This window comes from Mirounga leonina, unplaced genomic scaffold (genome assembly GCF_011800145.1).
Source record: "Mirounga leonina isolate KUSES-001 unplaced genomic scaffold, KU_Mleo_1.0 Mir_151, whole genome shotgun sequence".
NCBI classification, from domain to species: domain Eukaryota; kingdom Metazoa; phylum Chordata; class Mammalia; order Carnivora; family Phocidae; genus Mirounga; species Mirounga leonina.
Window position 1 is genome coordinate 90068279 of NW_023270377.1, and position 16256 is coordinate 90084534.

Consider the following 16256-nt stretch of genomic DNA (forward strand, 5'->3'; position numbering starts at 1 on the left):
ATATCATGGATACTTCCAGAAAACTCTCCAGGTGTTGAACTAATAGCTCTTCAGAAAAGAGGTTATGAATGAACCTTGGGGACATTATGTGAAATAAGCTAATTACAGAAGGATGAATACTACATGAGTCCACTTATATGAGGTATCTCAAATAGTCAAACTCATTGAAGCAAAGAATAGAATGGTGGTTGTCAGGGGCTGTGGGAGAGGGAAATGGGGAGATGCTAAATAATGGATATAAAATTTCAGTTATGCAAGATGAATAAATTTTAGAGTTCTGTGTACAACACTGTGCTTATGGATAACAAATACTGTATTATACACAAACATTTGTTAAGAGGGTGGATCTCATGTTAAGTATTTTTACCACAATAAAAATTTATTAAAAATTTTAAGAAGAGGTATGTGTCTCAAAGGGTTAGGTTGCGCCATGGAAACCTGACTAGAGAAAAAAAAACCTGTCTGTCCTTACTATATATGAGATATTGTCTAGGAGTCTGGTGCAAAGATAAGATGGATAGATAGATGGATGGATGGAGAGAAAGAGAAAGTGAGTGAGTTTATCACTTATTTGGGTCACAGAATACGACCACAAGAAATCAGGGGAGGAAAGAAAGCTTTCATTCTCTGTAGACAAGAGTCTGAAATGGAAACTCCTGCCTTCTGGCAGGTCACAAAAGTTTTACAAGTTAGAGGCATAAAGCAGAGATGAACAGATCTCAGTTCTTAGAAACAGACGTTCTAAGGGTATCTAGATCAGAAAGGTATATGGTATTGTTTAGGGTTTTCAAGAAAAGGAGGAGAAGGAGTTTGGCCTGAGGCTTGCAACTATTTAAGTGTCAAACAGAAGTGAAAACTTGGGGGAAAGTCTTTAGTTTCCTTGTGGGCCTTTGCTGGGACAGAATCTTGTACAGTTAGCTCCCACTTATTCTCAGTAGTTGAGACCATCATGCTATCCCTATACTCTAGAATTCATGCAACTGTTTCTTCACTCACTAAATGCAAAAACCCTATGAAAACATGCCTAGGAAATCAATATAATTTGGATGATAAAAATGTAATTGTGTAAAGAAGCAGTTTAATCTAAGTTACACACCAATTAGGCAGAGAAATCCTATGTTTGTGTGGCCAGACTCTCATATACAAATGCACAAAGAAGAATAGCCCTAGTTAGGATAATCTAATAGGAACTACTTTGGATGAGAGATTTGCTAATCAGGCAAACGAACCAAAATGTAAATATAATTCTCATAAGCTGTACACAAGGGCCCCAGTACATATGAGATGAAGCCTGGAGACTGTGGCTAGCTGGGGTAAGTAAATGGGAATATGAGATTAGACAGAATTTTATTTGTAGACAACGGGAGCCAGTAAAATTTCTGAGATTTGTATCAAGAGATATATTCCAAATAAAGTGTGGGGAACATTAGTCACCTCAAACGGGAGGGAGATGAAAATGCAGGAGAACTCTGAGCAAGGCAGAAATGGCAGCAGTCCCAGTAGGAGGCTACAGTTTGGGAATAATGATCTTCGTAACTGCTATTTCCACAAAGCTACCAACAGGATGAGGAAGAAGAGACACCAGGATTTGGAAGTGAAGATGAAAGAGACAACCCAAATATCAGTGCTACTTTTTGAAATCATTTAATATTAGTGTATTCTAGAACATAGGGACACATGAAAGCTTCCTCTTTTTCACCAAGAGAACTGTGAAGAAAAAGACATCAGTTTCCCAAGAGCCCTAAATTCCAGGGAGTATTGCTAATGAGCAGAATGGCAGAAACTCTTGGGTATTTGCCCAAAAAACTTTTCATGACATATTTACCAACTTATTTTGTCTTAAGTTCGCTTAGTCAGAATAAATCTGATGCCATGTATGACCTGAAAAGCAATCTGGTCTTTGGAAGGTTTGCTCAGAACTTACCAATACTCAGAGTAGGCAAGCACAAACTGGCTTCCAGCATCATGGCCAAAAGGAAAGCCTCATAACTGTTGCACATGTAATGAGAGCTCGAGGTCCATCAGGCTATAGTCTTTTAATCATTATCACAAATAAACCTTACCTTCATTAACTCTGAGTTCTCATATAGCACTATTTCAAAGTCAATCAGGAAGTCAAAGAGAAAAAGAGCCATCAAAATTTTAAATAAAAAGAAATAAAACGATGGTCATTTTCCTGTTTAGTAAAACCAATTTAAAAAGAAGGAACAACATAAGAATTGCTGACTGCAAACTCCATTCCTAATTTGGCTAATTTCTAAATGATCCTATCATAACAGGCAGGAGGAGAGGAGAGGAGGAGATCACTAGCTTTTCATCCAACAAAAAACAAATACAATGATTAATTCCTTATAGGTTGGAGCCAGAGAGGAAAATAATTACAAAATGTCCCTAAAGAGACTTTTTGCACAAAGAGGTTACGTGTTATACACACATACAGAATGATCTTTTTTTTCTGTACATAAATGTGTAAAGCAGCAGTTCTCAGACTGCAGTGTGCTCGAACAGTTTTCCCTGTTAAAATACAAGGCCAGACACAGCACAAATGGCTTTGTAAAATATGAATTCTTAGTGTGAGTCCTCCCATAACAAACCCAATGTGTCGGGGACAGAGTTAAAGTGAAACACAGAGCCACACGTGATGCTTTATAACCCAGGATAGCACAGCCTGACCTTTGCAGAACTGAGAGGCAAGATTGATTGGATAATGGAATCCCTGCCATTCACTGACATGGTGATAAATTGGGATCCTGGCTCCGATTTCCACCCCAGTTTCATCAGTCAGAGACTCTTATTAGGGACTAATAGGAAACTGCTGCTTTATGGAATAGAGTATTTTGTTGCAAATATTCTTCTTCTGAGACAGACAGTGAGAAAGAGACAGGGACGGAGGCAGACCTTTCTGGTTCTTCACGAAATAAAAACAGAAGACTGCTGCAGGAAAATGATCATTTAAGGCAGACCTTACCTGGCCTCCGTTTTAGTAAACTTTCTTTTGACCAAAGGGAAGATAGCTGATGGTAATTCAGGAGTCATGTGTGACAAGAACAAGTATTACTATATACAACAAAAATAATGGACCTATTCCTAGGTACTTGCCAAACACAGGTTATTCGGAAAACCTGACAGTGAAGGTCTTAAAATGTGCTACAGAATGATCAGTTAACCCATTTACATAAAGCGGACGTGTTTCTACAAAGTTGGCCCAGATAAACGGTTATAACATAAATACACCTGTGTATGTGCAACCAACAGCAGCCTTTCTGGGATCTGTACTTAAGGATTCCAGAAATCATATTTTGTGCAAATACCCTCCCTGCCCCACCAAAATAAATAATAGGGTATCAAGTTATTTTGTATCCCTGGTTTATACTTTGTGCTTAATAGATGTATATTGGTGTAAGTATGAATGAGTGCAGAAATATTTCTCTGATCATATTTCCTGGAGAGCAGACACCTAGATCAAACCATGAAGCTAAAAGTTTTGCCCTCTTTATATTTAATTTTCAGGAATTTTAATATTATGCACTAATAATTGAAATCTAATTGCTTATAGTTATACTCAGGTCCCAAGATTTGGAAGTAGATATCCAAATGAATTCAGAGCCTTATATGTTTTTAGATTTATATGATTTCAAAATTCATTTCTAAATTTCTGATCTCTGAATGTAGATGTTAGTAATTGGACAGTATTACCCCATTTTCCCATTCCAATTACGGATGTCTTGAATTAAGAAACATACAAGCTTCTAAAAGGATTGACTCTGGTGCTCGCTTCGGCAGCACACATACTAAAAGGATTGACTTTGTCTTCCTTTAAAAGCAGGTAATATTCACCATCCTTGGCTAAAGGCAGACTCTGCTGGTGTGAGGGAGCCAGGCTCATAGTGACTATGGGATCTCTCAGAAGATGGAGGTGATACCTCGGCACATCTCTTGCATTGCACATAGCACCTGGCATGTGCAGGGCCCTTGACATAAATTCCTGTTGAACTAAACTATAGGAAGCCTAGGATTTATGGTTCTAGATCTGAGCTGGCATCTCACTTGTGGAATGGGGTCTTGTTAAAATATTCTTTCTTTGCAGGAATCACCCAGCTTTGGATTGATAAATGGCATTAGTAGAGCAAGTTAGGAGATGGGCAGCATTAAGTACTTTACTCGTATTGGATTCTGGTTCTCCATTATTGGATTTTTTGGTGGGATCCTAGTAAGTTAATAATGGGGTCCTCTTTGGGGGTGGCTCCATTTCACTCATGAAGTGATCCTTTATACTGTGTGAAAAATCATCTGTGTTCTTGTGGAGCAGAGAAGGAAGCTGTGAGAAAGGGGCTTTGTATCAGGTTCTGCCATTGATTTCCTGGCAGCTCACTTAAGGGACTCTCAGGGTCTAGCCTTTTCATCTTCTGACTGTAATACTTACTTTCAAGAGAAGAACAATAATGATATATGAGCTTTAGAGAGTTTGATAGTTCACTGTAATAAGTAATATCTGTTTCGAGGAAGATGAGCATTGAAACATGGAACTGAAGGAATTTTGAAGCTGAAAGTAAGCTATATGATCATCTCGTCCAACTGCACCACTTCCTTCATCAAAAACACACCTGTAGGGCGCCTGGGTGGCTCAGTTGATTAAGCGACTGCCTTCGGCTCAGGTCATGATCCTGGAGTCCCGGGATCGAGTCCCACATCAGGCTCCCTGCTCGGCGGGGAGTCTGCTTCTCCCTCTCCCCCTCCCCCTGCTTGTGTTCCCTCTCTCGCTATGTCTCTCTCTGTCAAATAAATAAATAAAATCTTAAAAAAAACAACAACAACAAAACACACCTGTATTTCCAAGTAGATTAACCTAATAAACTGTGAATCGTTTCTAACACTGCAAGCTCAAAACCTGGGAGAGAAAGAGACAAATGTCTTCAAGTTTATGCTTTCTCATCTTCTACAGCACCTAGTACATTGCTGAGGAAAAGAGATGTACGATCAGTGACAGCTAAGCCAGCAAAAGAACTTCAGTCATTCCAAAAATAGCACTACTATTTCTGATAAAGATACAAGGGGTATTTACAATTCTATAGTCACATCAATTTTTGACATTTGAGCATGAAATGATTCCTCCTAAAAAGGTAAAATCTTTTTATAGCTGAGACATATAAAGTGCCCTACGTTGCAAGACTTAATTAAAAACTATTGACAATTTAGTGATCACTTACAAGGTAGAGTATAAGACATTGATGAGGAACAGAAGGAAGACAGAATGAATATAACGTGAACTGTTCTTCTTTAAAGATACGTGTTATCAGATAACAGCAGTTATAGATTATTTAACAGCTGGAACTAGATGTGTTGAACTTACTCATTCACTCCTGCATTAATTCATTGATATTACTGATGTTCTACTATGTAAGACTGGCCCAGAACCTCCTTCGACATTGGATAAACAAAGATGACACAAATCCTTTCTTTTGTGTGTTGGTAAACTATGGCCCATGGGTCAAATATGGCCTGCCCCCCCCTTTTTTTTTAAATGAGATATAATCTACATATACTAAAATTCTCTCTTTTAAAGTATACAATTCAGTGTTTTAAAATGCATATGTAAAGTTGTGCAATCATCATTACTACTTCTGGTTCCATAATATTTTCATCACCCTGAAAAGCTACCTTATACCCACATTAGCAGTCATTATCCATTCTTTCCTTCCCTGTGCCCCTGGCAACCGACCATCAATCTACTTTTTTTTTTTTTTTTTTTTTTTGTCTATTCTGGACACTTCATATAAATGAAATCATATAATATGTGGCCTTTTGTGTCTGATTACTTTCACTTAGCATAATATTTTCAAGGTCCATCCATGTTGTAGCATGAATAAGTACATTATTATTGTTTATGGCTGAGTAACATTCAACTGTATCGATAAACCAAGTTTGTTTATCCATTTTTGGACAGTTGATGGACATGTGGGTTGTTTTCATCTTTTGGGTATGAATAATCATGCTATGAACATTTGTGTACAAGTGTTTGCATTGGAGGTTTTCAATTCTCTTGGCCATCCGCCTCGGAGTAGAGTGGCTGGGTCATGTGGAAACTGTTTATGCTTACCCGTTAACTGCCAAAGGGTTTTCCAAAGTGCTGCATTTACATTTACATTTACATTTCCACTAGGAATGTACAAGGGTTATGCTTACTCTACATTCAACACTTATTGTTTTGTCTTTATTTTGATTATAGACATCTTAGTGGCTGTGAAGTGATACCTCATTGTGGTTTTGATTTATATTTCCTTAATGACTAATGATGTTTAGCATCTGAGCATCTTTTCATGTGCTTATTGGCCATTTGCATATGTTATTTGGAGAAATGTCTACTAAGGATCTGTACCCATGGATTAATTAGTCTTCTTAGTGTTGAGTTGTAAGATTTCTTTATATTTCTTGGATATTAAATCCTCATCAGATAGATGATTTGCAAATATATTGTCTCATTCTGTGGTTGTCTTTGCAGTTTTTTGATGATGTACCTAGAATTACAAAAGCTGTTGGCTTTGATGAAATCCAGTTTACCACTTCTTCCCTGTCATAGCTTGAGCTTCAGGTATCCACTGTCTAATCCAAGATTACAAAGGTCACGAAGATTTACACTGATGTTTTCTTTTAAGAGTGTAATAGTTTTAGCCCTTACATTTTGGTCTTTGGCCCATTTTTAATTAATTTTTCTGTGTATGAAATATACTTTTATTTGCATAGCTAATTTTTTTGTTGAAAAATTAGACATTTAAAATGATACAAAGTGGCAACTCTGGAGACCAGCTTCTTCCCTCTCTCTCCAGTATTTGTTGTTGTTGTTGCTATTTGTTGTTGTTTATTTATCGACTTTTTTGAACTAATTCTGTGAAGTCTGTATTTGTTATGCCTAATGATGTCTCTGTCTAATGATCTGACACAGATTCCCTCTAATGCCTGGCACCAAAAAATCTCCAGTCTTTGCCGAGTGCCTGTGTGTGTGTTGGGGCACACATTTAACAATTCAGCCAGGTAATTTACAATTCTTGGTGTTCATTTTCTGCTTGCACAGAGCCTGAAGGTTAGCCCAAGGTGAGAGAGTCTTGTTTAGGGCTTTCCTAAGTATGTGCACAGCTATCTGCAGGTCCATGGCCTTTTAACTCCCAGCAATATGTTAGAGTTTTTCCAAACTCCTATGGACATCTTATTCCCTAGTTTTTCCTTTTAAGCTTTTGTTATTCTATTGTTTGCCCCAACTGTTAGCTACTGTCTCAGGTAGCTACAAGTTAAACAATTACCTCTGATTGTTTTGGAGTAATGTCCCCAACTTCTTCCCACTGGGTCAGTTCTGAGTCAGGTCAAACAAAGCCAGCCTTGTGAGTGGGTTCTTCCAGGGAGTCACCAGACAGTTAAATAATGACAATTCTTTAAAAATAGTACTCTGAAGGACCTTCAACCCTGTTCAACCCTCTGCAGTGGCTGCCAGAATACTTATTATTAAATTTTTTGTACTATGATTGTGGGTAGCTTCTTTCAAGAACACTATGGAGCTGGAGTTGTGAGCATTGATGTAAGACAATTTAAAACGTAGTAAGTCTTTCTGTTCTGAGATTCAGCCATTTTTCTTGAATAAATGTTTCCCAGATTGCTACAGCTTTTGATTAATTTACAGAGTCCTGAGAAACGTTACTTGGACAATTTTTGCCAGTTTTCTTTTTGCTTTTATGCAGGAAAGGATTTGGGGAGAACCTTTCTCTACTATTTTCACTGACATTGCCTATTTCTTTAAATTTTACTAAGTCACAAACATGTTCATTCGTGTATATCTTATCTATGAATGCTTTTGTGCTACTATGGTAGGGCTAAGGCGTTGGGACCGAGATCCTAATGCCTGCAAAGTTATATTTGCTTACCCTTTCTCTACATCTCAGTCCATTCTACAATATATTCTCTACGTTATACTCTATATTAAACTTCTAATCTTTTAGTTTTTATATAATAATTTTATGAACAAGTTTTGGGGGAAATTTTCAAATGAGTGTCTTTTTTGGTGTAAAGTTAAATAAAAATAAAATACACTAATCAATAAGATAAGAGTTGGTTATTCAGAAAGAAGTATGTCATGAACTAGGAGAAGGATGTACACTATCTTCAACCTACAAAAAGGAAATGACTTTGCATCAACAAAATGAAACATCTGGGGTCAGTGAGCTTGAAAACAATACCCCAAGCTGCATGTACCATGTTAGCAAAAAGTCATCATTTTTGCTCAGAGAAAAAGGTTTCTATAGGATTCTAAGAACACATCTTGACAGGTCATTTTAACAATCTGAGAGTTAAATATGAGAATGTAAAATGAATCCTTAATTTTAGCAAACGCATCCTCTTCATAAACTGTATATGCCCAGAGCATAAAATGGGAGACAACTCTAAGAATATCATGCCATAATTTTATATACCATATGACCAGGAAAAAACCAACGTGACCATGTAGATGATGCTTAGACGTAACAGCAGGTAGCACATCGTAAAATTCTTTGAATTTGAAATTCTGCTTTCTAACCCCAATTAACAGAAGGTTGAGTAGGTCTGGAGTTGTACATTCTCTACCCTCCCTAGTGTACAGGATCCAAGTTACCTAGCCATTTTACTTTTCATTGACAGTCCCTGTAAAACTTTGCACAGGAAAAGAAATCTGGATTCTCCTGTGACTGACAAGCTCACTTTAGGTGTACTTAGCTCCTGGTCCCTAATGCATCATAAATATCACTCTAGTCTACTATACAGGTAGCCTCTGAAAACTTCACTGATGTTTTTATTATATGACCAACAATATTTCAAACAAAATTGGGGTGGACAGAAATAGCATGTGGATTTATTAAAACTATAAAGGAACTTGAGATTTATATGAGATATTTATGTAAACTTGAAAAAAGGTTAATTCCTTTAAAAAACAAAAAGAGATTGAAAGAGAGAAAACTATTGATATGCTGAATGCTATTTGCTAAAAATCTGGTGAGCTAAAATCAGCATCTCAGTAGGAAGCTATGTATGGAATTCTCAATGTTAAGAATGGAGATAGATCATGCACAATGCCATCCAATTCACTCTGAAAGTACAGAGCAGATTTAATATCAGAAACCTTTCCAGAGGGGCGCCTGGGTGGCTCAGTTGGTTAAGCAACTGCCTTCGGCTCAGGTCATGATCCTGGAGTCCCTGGATCGAGTCCCACATTGGCCTCCCTGCTCGGCGGGAAGCCTGCTTCTCCCTCTGATCCTCCCCCCCTCTCATGTACTCTCTCTCATTCTCGCTCTCTCAAATAAATAAATAAATCTTTAAAAAAAAAAAAAAAGAAACCTTTCCAGAGCCTGATATATTCTGCTGATTCTAAAATCTTAGAGCATCATTTTCTTCATTTCATAAAATAAGCCAGGCATAACAAATTTAAGCAGATATAAATCAATTTTCTGGGTTTCTGAACTAGTCATTTTGCTGATGTAAAGGATTACATTTAAGAGCAACATACAGGCAACTGACTCTCCTCTGGGAAGTTTTTTTTTCTTCCATGTGTGAATAATGTTTTGATCGGGATTTACAAAGAGAAAAAAAGCTGATTTGTGAAGGAAAACATCAAAGCTTCTTTTCACTAAATGAAAACAGTAAAGATCAAAACAGATTGCAACACCAACCTGAGCCTTTGTAGAAGTCCATGTTGGCAGTGCATGACAAGCAAAAGGGAAAGAAAATTATATATGTATTAGTTGAGCTGCTATTATAATGCAAAATTGAAAAAAAATAGAAGAAATCCTTTTCCCGGATTATTTAAAATTAATGGCTTACATTTCAGCTAGAATTTGAATGTTTCCCTCCCAATTTTCAAGCAAAATGCCTCCACTTAGTAAATATGAAACATGATTGTGTAGGATAAAGAACGCATGGATCTGAGAAAGTTGAACAGATTTTCCCCAGCTGTCGTCTGGCTATGAGACCTGAGTCCTAAGACCAAGGCTTAAGGAAATACACTAAACCTCTGAAGCTTAACTCAAACTCCCTTAGTATCCCAGTTACAGCTCATCAATCATGGCAGAAAAATATTTTTGAAAGATATAGCACATATAGACCAGACTCTTAGAATGTGGTTTCCTGACACTTGTTCCTACTGCTCACTCTTTCCCCACTGTGTATCTTTACTCCTTAATCTTACCATAATTTTAATTTTGAACTTAAGTAGCTATTTAATTACTGTCATTTCTACAACTAGACTGTAAAACTGTATGGTCCCTAAGAGCAGGGCCACTATCTTTTTTTGGTTGTTGTTCATCATTGTATTCTCAGTGCTTATCCAGTGCCTGGCATTGAGTAGATATTTCAAAAATATTTGTAGAAAGATGAATGAATGTAGTCCCAAGGCAATGTAAATTACAAATCTTATGATATATCTGAAAAATTATAACCTAACCTAAAATCAATTTTCAATTTGAATTCAAGTTTTACTCTTATGTAATAGATCAGAAATCGTAACTTACACAATAACAGTTGCAAAGAAACGAAGCTGGGTAGGTCAATTAAACATCCATATACCTGGTATCTTGCAAATTCTAGTCACATTTGAAACAGTCCATCATCATTACAATCTATAAATAATGGTTGTTTACAACCAAAAGTCACTTTACAAACTTAGCAGGTGGCTAGACTTATTATCACTATTCCAAAAGCACTATTAAGATGGATTTGCTGGTTATAAATTATATAGGTTAGTCAAAAGAAGAATATCTTTGGCTTTAGATAGAAGTATAAAAACATTACACGCAGTTAATGATAAGAAACTTAGGAAAATTCCCGATATTAGAGAAATGTCTGTTTTGTGATAATGACTAGATGTAATTAACTCAGAGTTAAGTGAACAATGAACAATGTTCACACAATTATTGTATTGCACATTACTATCACATCTATGGAAGTGGTTCGTTTGCTTCAATAGTTAATAGTAAGTATTTTAATATTTAAATTAATATCACTACCAAATCTTGATGATTGCTGCTCTTGGATTGGAATTTAGATTGATGAACAGAGAGACTTGGGTGTATTGCATGTTTTACTCCTGTGGTTGTGTCAACACCTTGAGTTTTTTGACCTGTCCAGAACTTAGAGTTATAGTAGGGTTCTACGAATACAGCTCCGTAGCTCAAGGGTTGCTAAAACTACTCAACTGCAGTTAATTGCACTTTCCTGGAAAATATGTATAAATAGGTGGAAATAACAAATGCATTATTAACATCAAGGGCCAAAAATTCTCAATGAATAATAATGGGTAATTTCTTTAATACAGTTGGTTAAATTTCTAAAGGGCAACAAACAACAGTAATCAAAATAACCTCTGTTATTCCTCAGGATAGCTACTGAAGTTTTCCAAAGCATTAATAACTGTATCAGATCTGGGAATGTGACTGTACTTGATAATCAACTCAGTTATTTTCTAGAAATTACATATATTACCTTTTCTTTTCCTGTCTTTTAAAAAAATCTTGGTACCATAATGATTTAATCTGTGGTTAAAATATATAATTTTTAGATAAGATTAAGCCTCTCAGTGCTCAAAATTCTTTGAGATATTTCAACCACTCTTCCTCTATGTGCAGTCTTATGTTTTTTGTTTTTTCCTTAGCTTTAGACAAACTGCTTTTGGCTCTTTCTACTTTAAAATACTACTATTGGGTAAACTGTAATGTGTCTAAACAGAAACTGCCTACCTTTCCCTCTGGACCAAATCTATTTTCACACATCTAAAAACTACTCTGTTTTTAAAGCTCTCCCTCTAAATTTCCCAAAATCTGTGCGTCCACACTCCCCTGAATTCCCCTGAATTCCTGAGGCTCAAACAGAAATTCCCACAGATTGGGCCAGAATGAATATAATATATTATATATATAGATAGATAGATATAGATATAGATATATAGATATATTCTGTGTTCGTAGATAGAGTCTGAGTCTCATAGCACATACATCAGACAAGTTCAAACCAATTCCCCTGACTCCTCAAAACACTGCAGGAGCTCCCATTGCACTGAAAACCGTACCTATAGCCGTAAGTGACTCCAACTTGCCTATTTCTCTAAAATTCTCTCCAAGTCTCTCCCTGTAGCTCATTCCACTCCAGCCACACAGCCCTTCGTGCTGTTCCTCAGACAAGAAAGTGAAAGCCTGCTTCTGAGTCTGCGTCCCTCCCAGCCTCCTCTCCTCCCAGGCTCATCCTTTCTTTAGGCTGCCACAGCTTCCCTTTGCACATCATTCTTGACTATGCTCTCATGTCGCTATCTCAAAGAAATCTTCCCTGATTGTTCTATCCCTCTGCTCTTGTTTATTTTCTTCACACTACCCATCATTACCTGCAAGTATTTATTTATATGCTTACTTATTTACAATCTATTTCCTTCACTAGAATATAAGTTTCATTAGAGCAGAGCTTTCGGCTGTTTTGTTCTTAGCTGTATTCTAAAGCCTATGGCAATAGGAGGTACTACATAATTATTTATTTCACAAATAATTACCTCTTTCTACATTAGGCACCTGGTATAATGTCTTAAGCATGGACTGAGAGGGTGGGGAACTAAACAATAAGAAAATTTTGTAAAAAGATACTTTGTAGATATGTGTGTCAATGTGGTCAGTAAACTTAAATAGGGATAGGTGTTTGAATTCTACTTTCATGCAATCTGATTTATTCATTACCTTAAATTACGTATCAATGACAGTTAATATACACGGTAATTAAGAGAGCTTTCTAGGAGACAGGGACATCTTTCCTTTTTATTTGCATGTGTGTTCCAGCACACACCCCCTCTGCATTTCCACAAATAATGAATTTTCAGCCAGTTGTATTAATATGAATGGAGAAAAATTGTAAAGACATGTAAATAATGAATACTGATGGAAATGTGAATTTGAAATATGAACCATAAGTAAAAATGAACTGATCCGTTATCAAATTTTACATATTAAGTATTTTCCACAGTGTTACCTGTATTTACTTTTTATAGACCCAAGCACCATAAAATTAAGTAAAATGCTAAATAATATCTGAAATCTACCTCAGAAAAAAACTAGAGAAGAACAGGGATTTTAATGAATTGATAGTTAAGGAGGATTTCAATAGATAAAACCAAATTTCAATTCTAGGAGGATATACGAATTGAATGTTTTTTTTTTTTTCTTCTGAAATATTAAAATTAAACTAAGGTATGCCATAATAGTCATTCTCACTATTTTAATATGGAATCACATGAAAGGATATGCTATTATATGGCTTTTACATTAAAGTTATCTGTTGTGATCATAAGCAAAGTGTTTTTTCACTTAATGGAGAACCTCACATAGAGATGCTAGGGACATATTTATTACAGATCTACGTGTATGTTTCTGCACACCTGAAAAATGTGGGGGAAAAGAAAACTCCTATTTGTTATGTATATTTTTAATATGAGGTGCACAAAATTTCCCCATAAGTCATGTATTTTGTATTTAGTACATGGGGGTACAAATGAATTAGGTATTATACACATTTTACAATTAAAGAAAGAAAAACATTGCGACACAGATGTAACTCAAACATGCTTCCTCTTCCCTTTTTTTTTTTTCTTCCTCTTTCTTAGGGCACCTGTATTTTGATGTCTCCTCAAAGACCAAATTAAAAAAAAAATGCATTCTCTAGGAATCTCATCAATGGTATTTTTCAAAGAGTACAACTTCTAGGTGGTCATAAAATGCTATTCTATGATCACAATGACATAAAAAGGATTGCTATGCACAATTTAATAGCCACCTCCGACTTCTAATAGATGAATGCTGTTAGAACCCTGGTTATCACTGATCCTCTGAAATCCTCCAAAAATAGGTAAGAAGGCAGAAAAATAAATGACTTTTATTGGATGGTACAGAAACCAGAAACTAAAAATGGAAGAATAAACTTGGATCAAAGGAAAAGGGGAAATTGAAGGATTAGGAAAATAATCAGTGTTTCCAACTCCATGGAAAATCAGAGCCGGGACAAAACAAAGTCCTCTGCTGACACTATTAACTGTGCACAGATGCCTGTATGTGTGCATGTGTGTGCACGCAGGTGCCCGTGTGGGCAGGCGTGCATGAGTAGTGTAACTTAGAAATTTTAAAGATATTTGAATAAACAAGAAGGATATTAGAAAGAGAATGCTCTTAAGATTGGAGTTGCCAAATCAAGTGCTCAGTCCAAGTTTTCATTGTGCTTCCGTCTAATAAGAGAATCAATCAGGCAGTCAAACAGACAACATTATCAGAGGCAAACTGCTGGTTGTGAGAGTCCTTTAATCAGATGCAACTCGTGGAAATCTCAGTAACCTCAAAGCCCAGTGGCAGCCCAGGCTAAGAGAGTGCATGCTATGACTACATTAAGACAAATATAATCATCTATCTGGGGAATCGTTACTTTCTTCTTTTGCAGAGAGTTATTTACATAACATTTACAATACACTGCTTTTTTTAAAGATTTTATTTATTTATTTGTCAGAGAGAGAGAGTGAGAGAGAGAGCACAAGCAGGGAAGCAGCAGGCAGAGGGAAAGGGGGAAGCAGGCTCTGCGCTGAGCAAGGAGCCCAGTGTGGGGCTCGATCCCAGGACCCCGGGATCATGACCTGAGCCGAAGGCAGACGCTTAACCGACTGAGCCACCCAGGCGTCCCTACAATACACTGCTTTGCACAGCACTGGACTAGGTCACTAAACAAAGCCATTTGGAATGGAAGATCCAAAATAAAGAAGCCAAAACCATGAAGCAATAACAACTAACTAGTGCTCCAACTGCTTTGCTTAACTTTTTGCTGCATAACAGAACTGCAAGAACCTTTTTTTTCTTAAGTAGGTGTGCTGAGATGGAGTGATAAAACTAAGTCAGATTAAGGTAAATCTGAAAGTCATAAAATGACATGAGAAAAAGTTGTTTTTCATGCGAAGATACAGAGGAGAGATAGACTTAACTAGTGTAGGAATAACAGGTTTTACTCTGCATTCTACTTATTTCTATGGGACAAATTTATGGACAGTCATGTTATGAAGAATTGCAACCTTCCTAATACTAGAGGAATGAGTTAGGAATAATGCATTCTGACGAAATTAACAATAAGGAGTCATTTACACTCAAAATAAATATATTTTGTCTTCTCCATCTAGTATTTCTAGGCTATACTGTTAAGAAATACTTCTTATGTATGCCTGTATCATTATATATTTATATACAAATAATATTACATATCATTTGTAATACATAAGACATAGATATGTATATGTATGCACAGAAACACAAATATACAGATATATAGGTATGTGTATTTATATAGATATATATATAGATATATACCTATGGTACATATCTATATCATACATCTATATATCTATTTTATCTGAGCATACAATATATGGTCAAATACCTGCCCCATTTTCCTGAACCACATATTTTAAGATGTTTTAACTCAATTTTTTAAAAAGATTTTATTATTTGTCAGAGAGAGCGAGCACAAGCAGGGTGAGCAGCAGGCAGAGGGAGAAGCAGGCTCCCTGTTGAGTAAGGAGCCCGATGCGCTACTCAATCCAAAGACCCTGGGATCATGACCTGAGCCGAAGGCAGACGCCTAACTGAGCCACCCAGGCGTCCTGTTTCAACTCAATTTTTAATATCAAAACCATGGCTTATCCACTATTTTGATTCATTGGCATCAGACCTGTTTGTCCTAATGAAAGACAATTGATGCATATAGTCACTAACCAGCTAGTTTATGGACTCGTTTTCATAAATAAGTTACAAAATTTCTAAATTACCCATTATTAAGAAACTATAAAAATGAAAAACCCTACAGCTAAAAGCAGAGTCAGAATAAGAAAGAGAAAGGAGAAAGCCAACCATACTCAGTATCTTGAGACAAATTCTGGGAGATACAAACAACATATTTTGTCTCTATTCCATAACCATGTAGTTTAATCGTTATGGGAAATAATTTAATTTCTTGCACTCCCTAATAAGGAAATCTTACCTTAGAGATGTTCACTCTTCCCCAAGGGCTGTGATCTCATCAGATTAAATCTAAATTAAATGTGTTTTATAGGAATTTATTAAGTTATAAAACACATAGAAATAGAATAATCTAGAATAATCTTTTCCCCTCAATCTAAAAGTTTTGCCTTTTCTATAATTACATTATCTCTAGTTTCTTCAGTGATTAGTAATACCAAAAGT